The sequence below is a fragment of the Rhea americana genome, unplaced genomic scaffold (genome assembly GCF_003343005.1).
Source record: "Rhea americana isolate MKP2758 unplaced genomic scaffold, rheAme1 scaffold_65, whole genome shotgun sequence".
Lineage (NCBI taxonomy): Eukaryota > Metazoa > Chordata > Aves > Rheiformes > Rheidae > Rhea > Rhea americana.
Window position 1 is genome coordinate 1,381,023 of NW_028186812.1, and position 14,802 is coordinate 1,395,824.

Sequence of the window (14,802 nt, forward strand, 5' to 3'; positions counted from 1 at the left end):
GTGCAGCATCAAGCTCCTGATGAGATACTGGCCTGAGGTTGCTGGACTACCTGTTTTTAGAAGGCAATTTCAAGTGATTTAAAATTACCATGTGAACTATAGAGATGAAACCTGACATGAAATTGCTGAAAATCTTAATACTCAGGGGAAAGAATGTGTGAAAGGTGTGTGTGTGTCCGTATATGTGTATCTAAAAATGTGTTATTAAATAAAAAACATTTTTATTGCCCTAGAATACTTCCACTTTGTTTTTATATGAGTGATGCCATAAACATGAAACATTAAGAGCAGCCAGTCATACTCAGACACTGCAGAGGCCCCAGAATGAACCGACACCTAATAAATATTTTAAAATTAACACTGGGCAAACCACATAGGAAAAAAAGGTCTGTCTCCCTGTAGGGTGAGTATTTTGGCATTGCTAAAATCCTAGCTCTTCATCTAAGCAGCCAGTCCAAACCGCAGACAAGACGTCTTCTTGCAAGTAGACACACAGGTATGAGCTGTTTTCTTCCTCCAGTCTACATACTACCACTATTTCTTCAGATTCTAAAATGAGTTCCATTACCTTTGTTCGTGGGATGCTCAATAGACTGGTTTGAAATTAATCTTGATTTTGCACAAAGGGGTGGAGTTTGGAAAAAAACAATTTTCTCATATTGGAGGATATGTATACAGATGGACTACTTGAAGGTCAAACCCATATCTTTAGTTTTTTWAAAAAGCTGATGAAAGAGAAATGGCATAGGACAACCATGTTCCACTAATTAGGTAAATAGGAAGCAGCTTGTTTTGGTTTGCTTGTTTTTTCTATTTGGCTCTTGTCTATTGAAAGTTGTGTATCRACAGATAGTCATCTTTCACAACAGCCTGCCAGTGGCTGTATTTTAGATGGCTTCCAAAATTGCATACATCCCACTGAGAATTCTCTGCTGGAGCAGTGACACTCAGCAGCAGCAAAAGACACCAGAAGATGACAGTTACCGTGGCATTTCACAAGGGCAGAGGCTAGTATAGACCTGTGTTTAATGTAAAATTCATTTTTCTCCTTTCCATGCCTTGCCTCTCCCTTTGCTTCTGCTCTCTGTGCTTGCAAACTGTGTACGTCAGCTGCAAGGGTGAAAGCCCTAGCACAGAGGGAGAGAGACTTCTCARCCGCTGGCCAGATCTATTGCACTCAGTTCACAAGAAACCACAATAAATATAAATCTTACTTGCTATTTTCTAAGCAAGGTATACAAAGGAAAATAACTCATGAGGCACTTGTGTTTAGGRTAATAATACTAAGAACTTAGCAAAAATTCCCAGCTAGTTCTAAGCAGGGAGCTTGGGGAGCTGGAGGTGGTCCCACTGTGGTAGCTAATGAACCCTGCACAGATTTATTAATGCTGCTCATACGACTAGGCTGTTTCTGATACCTAAGCTAGCTCACTGAGATACACCTGAAGGAAAAATCAGTCAGAGCAGGAATCAGTTGCCTAAATATAAGGTACTAGTGCCCTCTGAGATGTCCTAGACTGTCCCACCTGCCCTTTGGTTGCCATCTCAGAGAGGTGCAGATCTTCTGCAAGCCCTTTGGCATGCAGAACTGTGTGGATGCCTTAGCACAGCAGAGTATCTCAAAGGGCACTAGTAGGTATCTGTAGGTAGGCACTTACTTAGTGAATTGCATCTTGAGTTTACTAAATAGACTATTCCAAACATTTATCTTCAGACACTTTTTTTAAGTAACTAATTTAGGAGTTTTATGCAGAAGCCTGAACCTGGACTTTGCCTACATAAAATCTTACATTCTTAATGTACACAGTTAAATTCAGCTGACCTGAGTGCTCTCTTGTTCACAAAAATGTAGGTATGAGTCTCTTGGTTAAGAAAAGAGGATCATGTAGAAAGCCAAACAGATCAAACTGCTAGCTGCTCTCTTCTCCATAAAGTCCTTTATCTATACTATAGTACATTATTATGAAAAGTTTCCAGACTAAATCAGAACATACTCAGAAAACAAACAACAACTGATTTTGTGCCATGTGTATTAAATCAGTTTGTAGCAATTCAGCTCCGCAGGTCTGTATTCCTATCAGTCTTTCACAGTTTCTGCAGTATTCTGGCAACACACTGCATTTCTCAGCTGAAATACACAGTTTAATGCAAGACTACTTAACAGCTTGAATAGGCAGGGCTTTGATTTATGAACTGCATCAATATGGTAATGAGGATGTCAGCTGGGCAATTAGTTTTAAATTGCATAAACTCACACTAGCTCTTGTTACTATGAGTACAAAGGTTTGTCAAAACACCTCTGAGTTCAGTATTTCAAAATCCTCTAGTGTCTTTATACCTATTAAACCAGAACTACAGCAAATTAAAACCTCTGCTATACCATCTGAATCTAATACTACTAAATTCTTGCTGATACTGTTCGTATGAAAATGTTAACAGTAGAAAATAGGCATATAGTTGTAAATACTTTTTTTTTCTTTTTCCCTTTTTTTTTTTTTTTTTTTTTTTTTTTTTTTTTTTTTTTTTTTTTTTGCATTCCAGATCTGGCTTTGGACTCTAGCAATGTGTTTATCATCCTCTCTAATCAGTGTCTGCTAAAGAGTTGATGACCCCACCAATAAATGCCTACTACTACCAAGGCCATGCTGGAGGGCAGACTGCTCCTCTCAAGATCTGCTGGGTGAATGAGATATAAATGGCAACAACGGGGGACTGTGTCAGCTGCAGTGAAGATAAGTTATTTCGGAGGAACCTCCTGTGAACTCTATCTGTATGTGCAATAAGGCTGACGAGTACCATGCACAGTCCATTTATGAACAAAAGAGCAACAGTTAGTTTGCATTCTTCACTCAAGTAAGGCAAAACACTCTTCCTCCCTCTTCCTCTCTCTGCCAAAAATCAGATGATACATTCAGTTTTGGTCAAGAAATATTCTTCTGGTAAAAGAACTCTTCCCTCAAAACAACATTTTTTTGTTGGTTCGGTATGAAAAAAATTGTTTTTATGGTGGGAGGTATTTGCTTCTTTTGAGAAATCTATTTAATTTTTCAAAACTTTCAGATTAAAAAAGTGTTCYGATATGTATTTAAATATTTCCAACCTTTCTACCTCTTTCTTCYCCATGATTTTTTTTTTTTAGTATTATTAAATATTCAGTTAATTTGACAGAAACTCACAGTTCTTTTGAAATCTTCATTTTTGGATAAGTTTGGGGGGAGGTCCCAGATATACCTGCCAAAGTCAGCATATCTAACTATACTTTAGTGACAACTACTTTGGAGTTGTCTAAAGTCTTGTTCTTAGGCATCTTTAAAGGAAAATGTATCACAAGCCAGTGTGCATATTTGGAGCCTGAATAGCTATTTTAAACAAATTCCTTGTTTGCCTTTCTGCTTTTAGGCTATTTCTGCTCCTCTTTTTTTTGAGATTTTCCAATAATTATTTGCATTCATCTGATGTCCAGTTTCAGTCATTAAATTCTAGATTTCTACTGACCGAGACTTGTGATTTTGTCTGCTAAATTAAAGAGACTTATGGTATCAGATCAACTTTTGTCCATAGAGGGTTTTTTTCTGGACTGAACTCAAAACAACTCCATATTTCACACAGTTTAAGGAAGTGTAGTATAAAAAATATCTRAACTAGCTCTAGGGTCACTGGCTTAACTCTCAGAAATAGTAGTACTGGGGCTGAGAGGTACTGCTGTGATACATCTTGTTTCTGGTATCCAGAGTTAGCCCTGAGATTTTTACATGACACTGAATAATGCATTAAATATGCACTAAGTTCAGAAGTCATTTTTGAAGCTCTTCTCTGAACGCTCCATATGTTTGGGKTTTTTTTACATTATAAATTGCTCCTGCGAGACTTCCTAGCTTCTTTACCCATTATATCATTGATCTATACAGAATAAAGCTGCTTTGGGCACTTCCACATGACTTTATGGAATGGAGGAAAAAAAACAAACAAACAAACAAAAAAAAAAGCAGCCCTTCATGAAAAACTCTGTCATCTGGCTGTATCCACTAGTGGATGCTGCTGGAACTTTTAAAGCATTCACTACAACCAAAGCTCAGTCCACAGATAATGAATGAGCTAGATATTTTTTTTCCAGAAAGAAATTTGAAGTGGAGAAAAATACCTGAAGCTCTCAGTTTATATCCTAACTGAAAGGCATATGAAGCAAAAGTGCAGGAAATTCGTTTCTTAACTTTTCCAAGTTTTCCTTTCCTTTCCTACAGAAGCCAGTTCTTTCCAACCTTCAGGAAATAAAAACAAAAGATAAGAAGAAAACCTTAATCAAAGGGGCCGTCCATTCCCTGGCAGGACAAAGCTGATACAGAACATGAAATTTCCATGGAAACACAAGTATTGCTACAAACCTTGTTACAGAGCTGCTTAAAAGAAGCAGGTTCTGTGTTTTATACAGGCGTCATTCAAATGCCTTCATCCACCTTTTGCTGGCCAATGGCCTCTGCAGYGCTATTCAAGTTTGTTAACCTTCGAGATAAATGATCTCTTTCATCCTCCCTTTTACAAGTACCAAGTGTGTTGTGTTAATGTAAGAGAGAGKTTTTTTTCCTGCAGAGTACTGCAGATGACAGTCATTAATTCAGGGCTGATACCAGAGAGGAGCAAAATTAGTAGGTTTTTTTCCCCTGACACATGAAAAAGATTAGTTGTCTCAACTGAGCTTTAGAAGAACCAAAGTTTGATCTCAGTCTTCTTTCATTACAAATTCTAGTGTGTTCATTACATGTACTCATATATACAATCTRTTATGGGACAGCATGCCTGAAACATATTAGGAGGTAAAGATCTGTCAGCAAACCAGTTTTTCATGAGTTTAAAATTCAGGCTCTATAAATCATACCAGGCTAAAGCCTTGGTATATTTTTGTCACACTAGATGCAGAAGTTTTGTTTTTGTTTTTGGTTTTGGTTTTTTTTAACAATGAGGAATAATGATCACATGAGTAATTTTTAGTTAAAAAGCAGAAAAACAAGTATGTGTATATAAATATATTTGACAGTTTCATTAGCTTTCTGGTCAAAAAAATGGTAGAATAAATACTCTCAGTTTATGAGCCTTCCTCTCCCTTTTTATTGCTAACTAGTTATCTATACAGATTAAGGTCAAAGCTCGGGGTGTGCTCAACATAAAGTATCTTCAGAGAGAATCATCTTCAAAAAATCATGGGCCTCCCTTTTGAAAAATATCAACCGCTTTTAAATTAGTGATTTCAAAATATTTCCCTTTGAACTAGTAACTGCACCATAAAAATGCTATCATCACCATAAGGCTTCCTTCTTTAAAATTTGTTCCCTAACCAAGCTCAGRTCAAATGCCCATAAGATTTTCATTCTTCTTCTGCCAAAGGGCCATGAAAGCCAGGTTTGCTGATGGAGCAGCGGAGAGAATCTTCCCTTATTTTTACTATTCACTCTCTTATCTACCAAATAGGTGTTAATTTGTGTCTCTAGTGCTGTCAGCCTGGTACCTTTCCATGGGCTCTGAGCCAGCTACGATGCAGAGCAATGTAGAAGGAGCGAAGACTGGGTAAGAATGATAGGATGATGCTGAAAAGGGTAGAGAAAGGTAGGAAGCAAGCAGGAAGGCCTCTGGCTCATTTGGGTATTGTACAACAGCAGTGTATTTTCACTTAACAGGTTCCATATCACTGCTGCATAACAGTCTTATTTCTGAGTTGAAATCTAAATGAACAGGAAGAGAAAGAAGGAAAGCAGAAGCCATATTCTGTCTTACGATATGGTTGTAGTTCATTCACTACGAGTGACTCAAAAAAGTGTTTTCAGGCTTTAGGGAACTTCTGAACCATGGAAGAGCGAACTGGCCACTGGAAAGGCTCTGAGGTGCTCTCAAATCCTCCAGCTTCAATTCTCCAACAGACCTCTGGRAAGAGTAGAGCAGATCCTGCCCACGTCTTCACATGAGCCTGCTGCATGTAAGCACTAGGCCATAGAAACGTGCAAAATCTGAGTATTAACCCCCATGACCCAGAAGAGATCATTTGTGTAATAACCAAATTTCTGAAATGACATGATTTCAAAACATCAAGCTCTCTTCATCGGTTGTTTAAACTGTGTTTTAGTTCCCACTATTCTCAAGACAGGCTTAAAAATGTAAGAGACCGTAACTAATGCAACCTTGGCTTCCTGAGCCAGGGTGATGACAGGGTGAACTAGTTCTATGAAATTTGGACTGTGCTGTACACCTCAGCAAGGCATAAATTGCAAACAACCCCAGCCAGTAGCTCTGGGAATGACGACAAAAGAGGACTGTCACCAACTTCATCCACCCACCGACCGGCTCTGGCTGCTGGGCACTTACTGCTGACAGGTTTTTTTACTGCCACCTCTCTCTTTCMATAAACTGCAGTAAATGAACATTGTTTGTGGTTTTGGTGGATGGGGAACAAGGAACTGGTCTTGTTAATCTTTCATCACCACAAGTTGTGTGAACACTTGACAGTGCCTGGAACCACAACAGCACTATGTATTTTTAGCCATAAGGCAGAACTGCTTTAGTTGAGCCCTACTCTGCAAGATGGTGCCCAAAGGCAGTAAGAAGTGAAGTTACTCTCAGGCTTTCTCAGGAAGAAGAGAGCCCTATGTAGGAAAGAAAGCAAAAGAAGTGTGGTAAGTGAGAAATGAGCTGTCTCGCTTCCCAAGAACCTCAGATCCTCACTCAGGGCTCTAACAAGCCCTGAAGCTACCAGGACACCGCAACCCCGGTGCACAACCGTGTTCTGCTCTCAGCAGCTGCATATGAGCAAGCAGCTGCTAAGCAGAAGAGCAGATAGGAAATAAATGGGCACATGAGGATTAGTACTTATTTAAAATTCCTGTTTCTCTAGAAGATGAAAAGTAATTAAGTAGGTCGGGGCCAGATTGTGTCAGATTGTGTACAGATACACAGAAAATTACAACTCTTGCCTTAAATTGCTTTCAATTTAAAAGGTATAAAGCATTTAAGTTCACAAATTAACTTTTTTATTAGGCTTCTTCCACTTCATTTTAACTTATCAGTTTGTATTCTAAAAATCTAAAATCATATACATTAGTTGGAATATTGGCAAATACATAAACACTGACATAGGAACTCTTCTTATTAGAGAGTCTAGGATGTACTTTGCATATATTTGGTATAATGCACTACTTTCATCATCCTTATAAGTTGTAGGAAGAACTGCAGTGATTTTAGATACGTAGATGTTTCCATTTTTATGACTGATTGACAGGTGACAGACTGAGAGTTGTCTACACTTCACCTTAGTCCCATTGAAAATGTATGTTATGATATATTTTTTTAATTACATGCTCCTACAGCTTTACAGCCTGCTATTTTCTGCTTCATCTTGCACATGAGACAGCTGACAAAGRTAATGTCAATATAGCAAGGCAATGGCAAAACTAGCCATGCTAACTTTTGACTATCTGAGAGCTAATTGATGCTGCCTTAGCGTGCTTCTGTGTGACATATTTGTGTTTGATTTATGTAATTGTGGAAGTGGCTACATTTCCCTTTGAAATTAATATGGTAACTGGCACCATCACATTTTTAGTGAATTCTTGTTTTTGATAACCTTCAGTTAAGTAAAGAAATGTTAACTTACATAAACAATTCCAAAGATACTTGAAAGTATCCTAAACAAAAAGTGAAGGTACAGGCAAGTAGAAGGTTTTTACCAGCTTCTACCTGAGGTATTGCTGAGTTTCCTTTTCTCAGAGCCAGAGGTGGACTGCCAGTGAGTCTACATGCTGTGTATTTACTGTTACAACCACTCTCCATTTTCCTATGCAAAGGGGAAATACTGAAGAGTAACAGTGTCCACTATTCCTTTGCACTAACTAATCTTACAGTTGAAAGTGTCAGTATTTTGTACGCACCTGCAAACTAATTTTGCTTTAAGTGAATCCTGTTTCCCTCCCTGTCCCTTTATGACCTATGAAATGATTTTACTAAATTGCAATAGCAAATTTTAGTTCTTTGTGCGACTTGGTGATTCAGGTACTTCCCAGAGATACTGTGTATTGACATCTTTTTACTTAGTAGGTATGACTTTTAGCATTTGAACCCCACCCCATGAAGACTCATGCTGTAGTTTGATTTAATTTAAGCATTTAGATTAGGCTTGAACAAGCAACTTCTGACTGTAAACATAGCYTTGTTTTCAAGATGTGTAATTGTTCCTATATTAGCTCTTCCCAAAAGAACCAAAATGTAAAGCTTGTATTTCAGCTTCTCTCTGTTGCTTTTTATGGGTCTGGTGCTTTACTAAGTCAAAGGTAATTGAGAGYTCAGGATGATTTGCTTTATTTAGTTTTACACATTTGTGTAAGACAGTTGTTTATAGAATGACAGAGATTTCAATTTCTCTGTCACRTAAACAGGAGAGTTTGCAGAGTCTTAATTTTTAATGAGGCATAAAGCTGGATAATCTGAATCACAGGGGACTCCAGCAGGAACAGAGATGGGATTACCAAGAAGGAGCACATTAATGWGCTCCATATTTATTTCCCTAATGACTGGGAATTCGCATTGGCAGCTAAGCAGAAGAATCGGCTGAACTGAAGGCAAATGGCCAGTGACCTCAAAAATATTGTTGACTATTTAATACCTTCCCCAGTAGCTCAAGATCCCCTGTATTGTTTACTAGTCCAGATAACAACGGACCAAAATCATCTTCTTTAAGAGTCCCAGAGACTATCTGTGAATTACAGCTTCTAATACTATATATATATAAAAAAAATTAACTTTGTTGATTGGTTCACACTTTCCCAAAAAATCTCCRTAATTGTAATTTAATTAGAGCTGATCTTAAGTTTGACACCAAAACAATCCTAGAATTAGCATGTTGAATGGAAGGAGATCTTCATGGGCAAGAACTCTGTAAACCTCAAAGACCAGCTCTGCACACTGTCATGCAGGCTAGTTCCTGTATCAAATATACTTATGTAATTTTCTTTTAATCAGCAGAGGAATTGGAATGCTTTATTTTAAAGTAATAGTGTTCTTTATCACATTATTATGTGACTCAGCTAAAAGAAATCACTATACTTAATAAAGCTTTGTATTCTACTCAAAAAAGCCACATTTTAATAAAGCTTTGCATTCTATTCAAAAAGCCACACTTAGAAGCTCRGGAGGCATAACAGAAACAAGCAAACAACAATTAATAATTAAGATACTTAATTTTTTTCTGGGTCCTTCACATGTTAAATCCTAACATGTATTTGATATGTTTCATAGTATATCAGCTGCAGATTCTCACTTCCCACTTAAGTGAGCAAACTCACTGTGCCATAGAAGGAATATATTTCTCTAGACATCGTGACAAGATACTAAGAATTTATCTAGGAAAACGTCCTACTGGATTGTATTCATTACTGTGAAGCAAGTCCAAAATAACTCTTGAAGTTACATGCCTCCACCTATGCAAGTAAGATAAAATGCTAATTTTACACTAATTTTAGTAATTTACAGTAAATTTACTAATTTATAGAATTTACCTTGAAAGATTTTTTTACCTAGTGTTTCAACTAAGATGGCAAAGGATTGTGTTACAGAAAGCTAATTCATACTAAAGAAGTTTCTGGGACAGAGGAATGAGGAACACTTGCATATACRTGAAGAGCACATGTATCATGTTTGGACACCAGGTACAAAATTAGCTATGATTTGCACATTCAGGTTCTTGGAGAGAATTTGTCTATTGTGCATAAGTGGTGGCAGTGAAATACTGCATATGGAAACAATACTCCTRTGGAAACAATTCTTCAAAGATACTCTAAATGTTACTGTAAAAATGCATATCATACTGCGGATGTTGTATGGATAATTAATGTTGAAAAGACAACTAGGAAGGTTCCCCAAATGTGTGTGTTCTGTTTATGAATGGCCAATTACCTACTGTCTGATGTAAATATTTTCTGCCAAGCACTATGCTATCCCAGATTATCATTTCTGTGGCAAGATTTCCGTTTACTCTGATGGGTACTTGACCAGGTACTAAATAGCATAAGAAATAAAATGATGCCAACTTCAAGATTTTCAAAATTCTCCTTTCACATCTGCTTCAAGAAATTTTTTTAGCTTTATTTTGTCCAGCATCTTTCATGTGGGGTGTGTTCCGTTTGCACATATTTCAGGAGTTTAAGATATGCAGAAGTGAGACTACTTAGGATATGCAGTCACATATTTGCATGCTTGTTACAAACTCGGCAATGTTGGGAGTGCCGCTCACTCTCTAAGATCTAGTATGACTCTTAGGAATTCCTAAACACTAGATACTTCTACATTTAATCAGGAACAGTGACTAAAGCTGAATTAAATGCATTCGTTTTTTTTATTCTCTCAAAAGATGTGTGACAAATCACTACCCATACAAGTGCAGAGGAGCTTAGAAACCCCTTGAAGGAGCACCTGACAGATAGAAATGTCTCTAGCCTGGGGAACTGTCTGGGATAGCAGAGATTAAGTGACCATGAGTGATGCAGAGAGAGAAGGTAAACGTCTTCAGAAACTAGATAACAGGTGAAAGATGAGACAGATTGTATGTTAGGCTTTCAGTAAAACTCATTGTTTCTTTGGAGTTAAAACAACTAGAGATGTTCCAATGTGATGTTTTTGAAACCTTATCTTTTRTTCCTGTACATCTCCCTTGGTATTCCCCACTCTCTCACCCAGGCTAAAAACCTTTCAGATTGAAAAACATTGTCTCTGGAAAATCAGGATAYCTGAAAATGTCAGTCTTTCTGAATAAATTTAAATAGCCTGCTATAGCTGAATGAATATCTGKTTTTTGAGCTTAATTTATGCTATCATTTCTTTTCCTCTTTGCTAGACATTAGCTTTCCCTCTTTTGCAATCTCTTTTTTCTACAACTTAGAAAACTGTAGACATTACAGTTAGATATGTACTGAATACTGAAAAAGACTGAGATCTATCAACATTACTGGGCTGAAGACATTGTAGTACAGTATCTAACATTAAAGTTAGCCAAGGTAGGAATTCCACTAACCTGATACCAAAGTAATTTCAGATCCTGAGAATAAAAAGGAACCTTCTAAAGGCAAAGTTTGGAGAGGAAAAGAATAAAGATAATCATCATACAGCATCACATCTGTCAAATTACTAAAAACTTCTACCTATTTAATAGGCTAGTATAAGATCTTGAGCCATAGAATTTGTTTATTTTTTTTTTGTCAGTCCTCTGAGGGCTATAGAAAGCTTTTTTTATATATATATAAATGATCACCAGTATTTAACTGTCCTTTCCTACCCTACCTCTTCCCAGTAACTAGCAGTAACTAGCTTCTAACCAGAGAAGCAAAGTTATTTATGGTGGAAGAGGTTATCTTAATAGAAGATGTAACCTACTGTCTGCTACAGGAGTAGGAACAATCGGAGTCAGAATAAAAGAGGGAGAGAACGGGTCAAACCAATTCCAAACTCTTCCCAAAGTTGCCYCTGACAAAATCTAGTTGTTCAGATCTGCTTGTCTAACCCCACCTCCTCTGCGAGAGACTGTTTTCTGCCAGTCCTCAACACACTAGTCCCTTTTTCCCTCTTCTTGTTCCCTGCATGACCTTGTGTCTTACCTATTTCAAATTTGCTAGCACTATATATATTCACTTTTCTCTGGATGGATGCTATGCAGTGAATGATACCTTTTAGACAGGGATATCACTGTCCTCATAGGTGTAGTTCGACTGACATGAGAGAGCTGCCCCACTGCCTGGTCCATGACCTCCCATCAGCTCTCGAAACACCCCTTGCAGCGTTCCTGCAGATCAGCTGTGGGCAGCAAGACCTTTCGGCAAGTTATGCGGTCTCACTTCAAGCTTCTCTCTGCTTTGGGTCCTGACTCTGGATGTGCCTCAGGCTTGCATTTGTAAGCCTACCATACCCAAACAGCATATCTGGCATTAGGCCTTTTGTGCCCCTATTTTGACAAGAAAAGTGAGAATAAACCTTAAAGGAAAGAACCTGAGGAGCAGAATTGTCTAGTGCATCAAGAGAGAGGAAGGCACACGAGGATGGAAATGAAGATGCCCTCCTCCAGAGGGCAGGAAATGCTGCAGATTTGGGGTATATGTTTTGAGATATATGTTGCCCCAGGACTCTGACACCTCGCTGCTCTTAACTGGGCACTGAWCAGAGAATGGATGAGCTCGTTCTCTGTAGTTACATGTGGAGCCATAACTCAGGCCAGCTTACAAAGACTTTTGAGTCTCAGTGTGTCTGCTCTGACAAATAAAATGCATAAACAAATAGGAACAAGGAGCAGGGCATGGGACTCTGCTTTCCCAGGGAGGTTCCTCCCTCACCAGACTAAGGACCCCCAGTACCATCTTGCTTGCCCTGTGAATCTCATCTTCCTTTCTACAGTGTTTGGCATCAGCAGGAGAACCATGTCATGCCAWATGATGCTGTAGCCTAGTGGTTGTTGGACTTTCCTGAAATATAGGAGCAATGGTTTCAGGCTGAGGGCCTAAAAAGCAAATGTTGCAGCCCCTGGGCAGATGCATTGTGTAAGCACTAAGAAGCCTCTTCTGCTGCTACTGCCATCAAAGCCTTCCCCCAGAAGAGATGATCCTCTTGCGCCCTTGAAGCCACCTACTATAAACGTCATTGATGTTCAAGGCAGGCAGCTGTGAGGGTGGTGCCAGGGGATGGGGCAAGAGGATGTGGAKGCGGATGCAGCGCCCCTAGCTCCCACATTTTTAAAGGAAAGTAAGCGAGCCAGAGTGCCAACTGCTGCTGGCAGTAGCTCAAGTTGTTTCACTAGCCAGGCCTGAGTTTCTACACCAGGCAAGCCAGTGGGTCTGTTTTAGCCTTGAGCTGGGACATGAGCCAAMATATGGCAGTGTGGGTAAACCAGGGGGTCAAATCAGAGAACACACAGAAGCTGAGCTAATTGGATAGTGCTGATACAAGCACAATAAAAAGATACTGCAACTGGACAAGAAAGAAACTGCAGAAAAAAGGGCCAAAGAGGTGAGACTAAAATACTGGAAGCATATTTCTCCACAACCTTGTAAAATCACTGAAATTGTRCCTAAGTGCTAACAGCTACAATGTAGTGAGATAAGAAGGAAAAGTAAAAGAAAACTTCTTAAAGCAAAGCTTCAGCAACAAAGATGATGTGATGTAAAGATGACTCATGATCAGCACTTTGGATTTAGCTGGCATGCGCAAGGAGGTTGCCTATTAAAGGGAGCTAAAAATTTTTCAGTGCTGGAGGGTTATTATAAGAGGATAGTTGCTTTAGCCCCAGAATGCTGTTTTCTGACAATACTGTRCCTCCTGATAAGGGAACACTAAAGCTAACTCAAAGTAGACTTGGGACTCTGCCCAGAAGAATAATGTGAATCATCTAAACCACTCTTACAGCTCCTTCTGCCAGTTTACTAAAAACATCATATCTGCAGTTGCATCTGTTGTTTAGAAAACGTAACCTAAGGCAGTTGGGTTTTTTGATGTTATGTCAATACCTAACAAAAAAAAAAAGACCCAAAATGTGTTTAATACTACTAGGTGAATGGAGATTGAAAAATATCACCAGAATTCTCAAAATATAATTCTTGCTTATCTGGATAATGTATTGCAGGAAGACATGCATCAAAAAATGTGATTTTAAAGGGATGAGAGCTCTCCTTCTTCACTGCTTCTCTCTGTAACCCTTCATTTGATGTCAAAGGAGTTGTGCCAATGTTAAAGAAAAAAAAGCTATTTATATTATGGCAGGGCCAAGGCACCATATAAAGAATCAGTTCTTTACGATGCTAAACGTACTAAATACACAGGAACCTCTGAACACGACAGAGCACAAATAACTTTGGATAGCACAAGCAGCCATACAGACGGCGAGATCGTGATTAGCATATATAAACCAAAATACTGGCTGGCCAGTCTCCCAAGGCTCATGAGGCTAGCTAAAGTCTGTAGAAGTACTGATGGGTCACACACTGTTAAACAGAACATCTTTTAAAATACACCAGGATGTTCTGGGTTTTGCATCATTGCTAAAAAGACATTAGGATGTTGTAGAGTTTTTTGCCACTTTAAATTCAGGTGGAATCAAAAACTAAAAAATAATTAAAAATATAGCTCAGAACATTTTCACTGATCTTGCTGGAAGAGCAGTTAGGCAATGGCTGGTCATACGCTTTCTTTATAAAACGCTAATTTACAGAAGTTTGGGGATGTCTTGCTCATTTGAACTACGTAGCCATCTAAAGTAAGCATTTTTAAAATGTTAATAGGTTAAGGCAACCCTACAGTTTTCTGTTGTGTGCTTAATATCATTCTTTCTTTTAAGTGTATTTTCAGTCTGATGTTTTGAAGATTAATGAGTCATTTATTCCCAGTCAGAAATTGGTTGAACTAGTTGATTGAATTGGTTGAACATATTGATTCAAATGACAATAATTTTGACAAAGTTGACAATTTTAGTGTATCATTGACTGAAGGGCATATGCTCCTCTTTTTCTGAGGTTCCATAAAGTACTGAAAAAAGCACTATATCACTGTTATGAGGGAAAAGCCATGCAGGAAATGAGAAAATACATATGCATCTATAATTTCTAGAACATTTTGCAGTTTAGAAGTAACTACAGAAACTTCTCGAATAAAATTTCACATCAAATTTAACGACAAAAGCCTGTGCATTTTATACTTCATCTTAARTAACGCGTTGCTAGAAACACATTACACCAGGATTGATTTTTAGCTCCAGAGCATTTCATGGAGCAATTCTCAGTCTGTCACCATGTC

General features: G+C 38.3%; 1 protein-coding gene and 1 long non-coding RNA gene across 3 annotated transcripts in view; one reads left to right on the forward strand and one right to left on the reverse strand.

Annotated features, from left to right (window-relative positions):
• Positions 1–3,420, forward strand: part of LOC146586796 (uncharacterized) — a 28,303-nt gene extending 24,883 nt beyond the window's left edge. Inside the window, exon 3 of the long non-coding RNA XR_014897755.1 lies at positions 2,542–3,420. This is a non-coding gene — a long non-coding RNA (uncharacterized LOC146586796). The remainder of the gene's footprint in view (positions 1–2,541) is intronic.
• Positions 1–14,802, reverse strand: part of STARD13 (StAR related lipid transfer domain containing 13) — a 305,799-nt gene that overhangs the window by 263,366 nt on the left and 27,631 nt on the right. The window lies entirely within an intron of this gene.